This window comes from Anastrepha obliqua, chromosome 2 (genome assembly GCF_027943255.1).
Source record: "Anastrepha obliqua isolate idAnaObli1 chromosome 2, idAnaObli1_1.0, whole genome shotgun sequence".
Classification (NCBI taxonomy): Eukaryota; Metazoa; Arthropoda; class Insecta; order Diptera; family Tephritidae; genus Anastrepha; species Anastrepha obliqua.
Window position 1 is genome coordinate 115,390,982 of NC_072893.1, and position 7,874 is coordinate 115,398,855.

Here is a 7,874-nt window from a genome sequence, read left to right on the forward strand (position 1 = left end):
TGAGCCTCAATTAAAAACGGTGTCCGATTTAATCAGTATTCTTTAAACACTTACTTTCCGCAAATGAAACAAAATAGATTCGGATCATTTACACAAACTCGTCTTGACGATGCCGTGTCAAATTATAATAATAAAACCTTTTTTTATATTTTTTCGGCAAACGAGTAATAAAAAACAATGAATTACACAGGCCAACAAAATCTCGCTTTTTTACAGCTTTGAGGTTAAAAAGTCAAAAAATGCAGATTTTTGCCATTTTTTTAATTTTTTTTGGGCAAGGTAAAGTTTTTTTTAATTATCCACAACGGCATCGCAAAGTACTAGTCTTCAGCTTTAAAATCCATTTTTAAAAATATTTTTGCGATTAATGTAAAAAAAGTTATACTATTTTGAATTCGCCCTTTACAGGGGCGTTAGAGAGTTAGAAAGGTTGAATTTGCATATCTAAAAGTCTCCAATTCAAAATAGAATAACTTTTTTTATATCAATCGTAAAAATATTTAAAAAAATGGATTTTGAAGCTGAAGACTAGTACTTTGCGATGCCGTTGTGGAAAAATAAAAAAAAAACTTTACCTTGCCCAAAAAAAATTAAAAAAATGGCCAAAATCTGCATTTTTTTACTTTTTAACCTCAAATTGCCAAAAATCCTGACGTGCTGGAGCATTTTCAAGGTCATATTCGTTTTCAGCATAAAAAAAACCTTAAAACCTTAGTTAAAATTATCGAAAAAGTTTTTTGGTTGTTGGCCTGTGTTATTAACGAAAGCTATATCTGGTAAAAAAGAGCTGTTACAAATTAATTGAAGATATATTCAGATCCAGCGTCGTCAAATTAGTAAACATCAAGTGATAAACCTCAATCATCAGACAAAAGTTGCAATTTTATTGGCTACATACATACCTATTTCGAAACTATTTAAAGAAATTATTAAGTAATAATTTAAACTTAAATTTAGAAAGCGATAAATCAAAAACCAAAGACTTGAAATATAGTTGAACTCATTCAGCAATGCATCTCAATCAACCAAAGAGTCGAAAAATTCACTGGACATAGAGAAATCGTTAACAATCCTTGAAATTCGTATACAATCCCTTAGAGCAAAGATCTGTGCTAAAGATCTCTAAAAATTTCAAGGTAAACCATACGTTCAACCTGACTTGGAAATCTGGTACACATATATGTCAAAGCTTGTTGATGGTTGGACGTGTGCAAGTGTCTTTGGCCGAACTTTAATCGATCGATTCCAATGGCATGCCACAGCTTTTCAAACGGAGATGCATAACATAGAAATTTATGATAGTGAATGCCTACGAAGCGGTTCTACTTCGAAGCGCAACTGTCTGATAGCCATGCGCCCACAACAACATCTAAATCCAATGACAAATACGTTTCTCTCCTTAATATCCTGGAAGCAAAGAACACCGTCTTGGCGAGCAGGGCATCAGCACATGCAAGTAATGACGGCTACGAGCAGGCAGACAGCGCAGCGAAATTAAATGCTACATCAAAATTTCAAGGACCAGACCTCTTTCATGAGCTTGCCGCAACCCACATAAACCAAATTATGATCGACTGGGAAGGCACGGAATTCACACCACACTGGATGGAAAGTGCAAGACCGAGGCAGGCAAACCAATTTAACCTTTCTTCTAGAGAAGCATCCACTACTTGACTCTCAAATCTGGATAGAGAGGACTTACGAACGCTAACTGGATATTATACGGAACATTGCAGTATTCGTTAACATTTCAGGAAAATAGTATTAGTAGAATCAAGCATCTGTCGTGTCTGCGAGCTGTACGAAAAAACACCAGAACGTCCCTTATCCGAATGCGCAGCACTCGCAAGTCAAAGGCTTAATCGTCTCTCAGTGGTGTGACTCTGGATACATTGGTAATATGGAGCAAAAAGCAAGAAGAAAGTACTCAAATTCATTAGAAACTTTCAACTAGGGGGAATTTTACTAACACTTCCAAACGTTAGGTTTAATTATTTGAAGGCTATAAAAAGTATTGAAGGCTGTAAAAGTTAGCATATGCCCTTATTGGAACCTTCTGTAATAGAGTAGCGCATAAACTATTGAAGGTGTTTCAGTAAAGTCTGTTCTTCAATTCGTGTTACGAATTTTCATGTTTTACTTCAAATGTGGGAATCTATAAGTTTTTGCCAATTCTGAATGATAACTGATTCTTATTTAATCCACTGCCAAGTCCCCCTTCCATTGCATTGCTTTCAGTTCTATTCCGTACCATTTCAGCCTATTTTATTTCAATTTCATGCATCATTCATTCTACTTATGCCTACAGGTAGCTTTGCTGATGTTTTTTTGTTTTTTTTTATTTTACGTTTTTTGTTTTTGCATTTTCCCACGGCGGTTGGCCAATAGTCCGTACTTAACGGTGTACTTTAGCAGTGTAATTATTTTCAGTTACTCAATCGGTTCCCACAACTGAATTGTGCATTGAATTGCCATTTCGGTTTGCCTTGAAAGAAAATAATAAATACTCAGTTTGCATGGTAATCACTACTTTATAAGCTCTTAACATTCGTTACAAAAACAAAAAAACAAACACGTTATAAAAGTTATAATAGCTTTGTTAAAAAAGCTATAATTTGATGTTGCGTTCATATATAACGGTAATAAGAAATTATAGACACAAATTAAAAGAGCTAATATCAAATGTATGGAAAAAATGAGAAATTCATTATAGAAAAAGTTAGTTTAAAAGGACTGCCAAAATTTGAAATTCTAATAAAGGTCGGTCGGTGAATAAAGAATATTGTCTGGATGTTATGGGATGTTGTATGTCCTTAAGATTTGACGAAAAATCTACAAAAACGACCCTCTTCGGCAATAAAATACCACATTGGTGAAAAAGTTCCCGAAACAAAGGCTTAGGTGACGCTCTAAGTCACGTGATTTGAATTCTGTTTTTTTTTCTTAGGTTACCACATCGGTGATTAACATTCCCACCTATTTTATTGCCGCCATTGACATTGACTTTTGTAAAAGTCACGCCGTCTATATCCGAGTTAACCCTGGTAAGATAACGCACGTCGAAATGACGTACTCATTTTTTCTCTTACGCTCTCAATCTCTTGCGAAACTTGCGGCGAAACTTCACACGCTCAGTTTGCTAAGTCAGAAGCTGCAGTTGTTTGGTGGTAGTTGTTTTTTCGAGGTGAGTTTGTTTTTTTCTGAGTTATGATCATAACATACGTCGAAAAGACGTAACATTATCTTTTGTGTTACTTTTTGGTTTTGGAATTGCATATTATTTATATAATTTATTAGCACTTTTTGGGTTTCGTTTCACTATCTTAGCGTTCTATTTTTGTTTTTGTTTAGTTTTGATTTGTTGAAAATATGTTATCTACATGTAGATTAGATGACTCACAAATAAGTAGTCTATTAGAGCAGTTATGTGATGACTCTATTTCATCTAATAATGAAAGTGAAACAGAAAATGCCTTACTGCGGGATGATATACAAAGTGATGTAAAAGATGATTTCGTTGATATTCAGGAGCAAGACGGGAATGTGTCACCATCACAAACTTCAAATACTACTCCTTCCGATTCACGCATTATAACAGTATCCATACCAACCTTTAGAAGTAAAAGTGGGCATTGCTGAAGTACATCAAATGGAAATGGTGTTCCCGATTTGCTTGACAATCATAGTTAGAACCGCAAGAGGACCTACTCGACAATGCAAACCGTTTTATGATTTACAGGAATGCTTCAACGTATTTTTTACTGACGAAATAATTACAGAAGTGGTTCAATGGACTAACCCTGAAATTTCTATAAATCGTTGTGACGATATGACAGCTACAACATTTAGAGAAACAAATGCCATTGAAATTCGTGCTTTAATAGGAGTTCTTGCACTAACTGCAGTTTTAAAAGACAATCACCTCACAACTGAAGAAGTGTTTAATATGACGTACTGTGGAACACGGTATGCAGCAGCATTAAGTCGAGATAGATTTGACTATCTCATTAGTCATCTAAGATTTGATGACAAGGTATTGCGCCAATCACTTTGACCAAACGTCGCATTTAACAGTGCCAATCCAGCTGCATTCCTGGCTCACATACAACTATTGACGAGCAGCTTTTGGGATTTCGTGATCGCTGTCCCTTTAAAATGTTCATTCCAAACAAACCAAGAAAGTATGGAATCAAAATACCTATGATATGCGACAGCACTACGAAATACATGTTTAATGCGATACCTTATCTTGGAAAAACAACGAAAACTTGCGATCACCCTTTGGGAAAGTACTACAGGGTGGGCCATATAGCATTTGCTTTTTGAACTACCTCTTTTTTTTGAAAATGGTAACACAAATGGCATGTCAAATGTTTTCATAATTTACTTAAAGGTTTGACATTTACGAAATGAGACGCTATACGCTTGAACAAAATTGGGAAATATTGAAAACCTATTTCCAAAGAAAAGGAAGAAGAAGAAAATGAGCGAGGAGCCGCGATTACAGTAAATGGCGAGCGTTGCCGTGACATGCTCAACGAGCTTTTGTTTCCAAAAATTGAAGAGGATGACATGGACGACATTTGGTTTCAACAGGACGGTGCAACTTGTCACACTGCCAAAGTGACACTCGAACTTTTGGCTACCGTTTTTGAGTTCCGATATCAATTGGCCGCCTCGGAGCTGTGATTTAAGCCCGTTGGACTATTTTTTGTGAGGAGCTGTTAAGGACAAATGCTATGCGAACCATCCAGAGATGATTGATGCTTTAAAACACGAAATCGAAGTTGCCATTCATGAAATTGGAGCCCAAACAATCGAAAATGTGCTCAAAAATTGGGTTGATCGAATGGCCTACTGTAAGGTCAGTCGTGGCAGTCATTTGAACGATATTATTTTTCATTCATAAATGATAATATTCAATCTTCAAAATAAAAAAAAGTTTGAAAAAATATTGATTAGTTTTTTTTATAGCCGATTCAAAAAGCAACTTTTATATGGCCCACCCTATATGTTGCTCTCAAGACAAAATAAAAAGACAAATTTGTTTGTTCGCCCGAAAACTTTCTTTTTTTAAGATTTATCGGCAATTTTGTTTTTCGGCTTATAATCGATTTTTTTAATTATAAATACAAGAAAAATTCCTTTCTCATAACTTAGTCAAAAATGAACCAATTTTAATGATTCTGGGTTCAAATTGATCGTCATTACTTGCACGAGCGACTTCATGTACACACAATTTGCAAAAAACAAAAAGTGCGAAACAGATTTTTTACTCAAAAATTCATTACTCAAAAACAATTGATTTCAACAACTGGGCATTTAGCTCAATTAAATATTGAGCTGTCCTCTTGATTTGGAAAAAGTTAAAAAAAAAAGTACACTTTTTGAAATATTGAATTTTAAAAAAATTTCGTACTTTTTGTTTTTTAATAAATAAACAATTTTCAACTACTTTTTTGCTATTGTTTGTGCATGAAGTCGCTCGTGCAAGTACTGACGATCATTTGAACCTAGAATCATTAGAATCGGTTCATTTTTGACTAAGTTATGAGCAATTTAAAAAAAAAGTTTGTTATACATGGATGTTTTCCATTTCAATTCAACCGGGCTATTCGGGTCATGTTCTTCGATTTCGATGTAACTGCAATATGTTGCTCTCTGGTCAAAATAATGAGACACATATTTTTTTGTTCGCCCGAAAAAATTTTTTTTCAAGAGTTATCGGCAATTTTGTTTTTTGGCTCAAACTCGATTTTTTTTAATTATATAAGAAACATTTTTTTTAAATGCCCATAACTTAGTCAAAAATGAACCGATTTTAATAATTCTGGGTTCAAAATGATCGTAATTACTTACACGAGCGACTTCATGTAGAAACAATTGCTAAAAAGTAGTTGAAAATTTTTTATTTAGAAAAAAAGAAAAAAAATTGAAATTTTTTCGAGATTCAATATTTCCAAAAGTGTATTTTTTTTTTATAACTTTTTCCAAATCAAAAGGACATCTCAAACTTTAATAGAGCTGAATGCCTAGTAGCTAAAATGCGTTGTTTTTGAGTAATGAATTTTTGAGTAAAAAACCTGTTTCGCACATTTTGTTTTTTGCAAAATAAAACAACGTTTCATACCGCACAAGTTAACTGAGGAGCAAAAATTGCTCAGAATTTAACAATCAAAAGTCCTTCTTAAAGAGGCGAGAAAAGACGAGAACTTCCTTTACAACATTGTAAATGGCGATGAACATGAACCTGAAACTAAGCGTCAAAGTGCCGAATGTAAGGCCACAGATGAGCCACCACCCAAAAAATCGCATTTTGAGAAGTGAAAAATCAAATCGACGCTTAATTGTTTTAACGGGTAGTTTACGTCCACAAGGAGTTCGTACCAACGGGCCAAACCGTCAACTCAATTTTCTATCTTAACGTTTTGACGCCTTTGTTGCATCGTATTCGTCGAATTCGCTCTGAATACCGCGGAGGAGGAAGCTGACGCTTATTGCATATTAATTCATCATCTCTTCGATCCACTCTTGTGACTGATTTTTGACTAGAAATCGTTTTCTAACTATCAATCACTCACCGTATTCGCCTGATATGGCGTCCTGTGACTTCTATCTATTCGGAAAATTGCATTTGGCCATGACAAGAAAACGTTTTGCGTCCGTAAAGGCCATCCAAAAGGCTTGCACCGTCATCCTGAAGGACACTCCGGTCTTCTTCCGTTTCTTTCGAAAAGCTTTTAGAAAGCGCAAAACAGTGTATCGAGGCCAGAGGGGACTATTTTGAATGAATAAACTCGAAGTTAACAGAACAAAGCTCCTGTCGTTTCTATTTTAGCTCAGTCGTGTTTATTGTGGACTTTACCTTGTATTAATCGAATACTTTCCAATAACCAAAAAATACAACACAAACATGTTGATGATGTGCTCGTGTTATTGGCAACTCAGCGCAAGAGCCATATAAAAAGAAGTAGAGGAATTGATTAGCTTCCAACAACATTCTGCTAACATCAGCAATGCAAAGTACTCGTATTATTCAGCGATGCCACTCAGTAACGCTTGGTTTTATATTGCAATTTCGCCTTTTTAGGGTAATTCAAAACTGATCTTGTTGCTGGTCCAAAACGGGCGTTGCGCTATCGCAGCCAATGTATCTCAAACAGAGCTTCACACAAATGAGGGATTATATACAAACATACTTGCATACATACATACACACATACAAATATACAAGCTGCACAAGTAGCTTGGCAAGACCTCAAACGGACTTTATCTACGGTGTGTGAGTACTTTTGTTTTTGTTTTTTGTTTTTGTTTTCTAAAGTTTGGCTATTATTGTTGTAGCCTATTTCAGCATGGCGCGCTTTTGTAAGCAACGCGTATCTAATATCTGTATCTTTCATATCTCTAACTGCGCATTCGTATTAAATCTGTTAGCCATCTATAGACGATATAGCTTACTTTGAGTTGTTGTACTAACAGTTTTTGTTGATGTTGCTGTAGTATACTGCGGATATGCACGTACATATACACACATATATATAACATAAAGTGCATTGTGTGGGTTAGATAGAGCGTGGACGAATAGATGTACGAGTATCTATGCGCTGAACAAAAGCGCTGTGGTACGAGTATCTATTGCATATTGTTGGAGATACAGATACATATTTGTATGTATTTAAATTTTAATCTTTTTTTTTAATTTTTTTATATTTTTTAATATTTTTTTTCAGTACTTATTTACACAAATGCGAAACTATCCAATGACTACTGTTTTTATTTTTGTGCGCTGAGCTATTAAATGGCCTCATTTCGAGACTTTGCTCGCATTTATTGCTACATTATCTTAATAAAGATGCAAACAGACAAATATC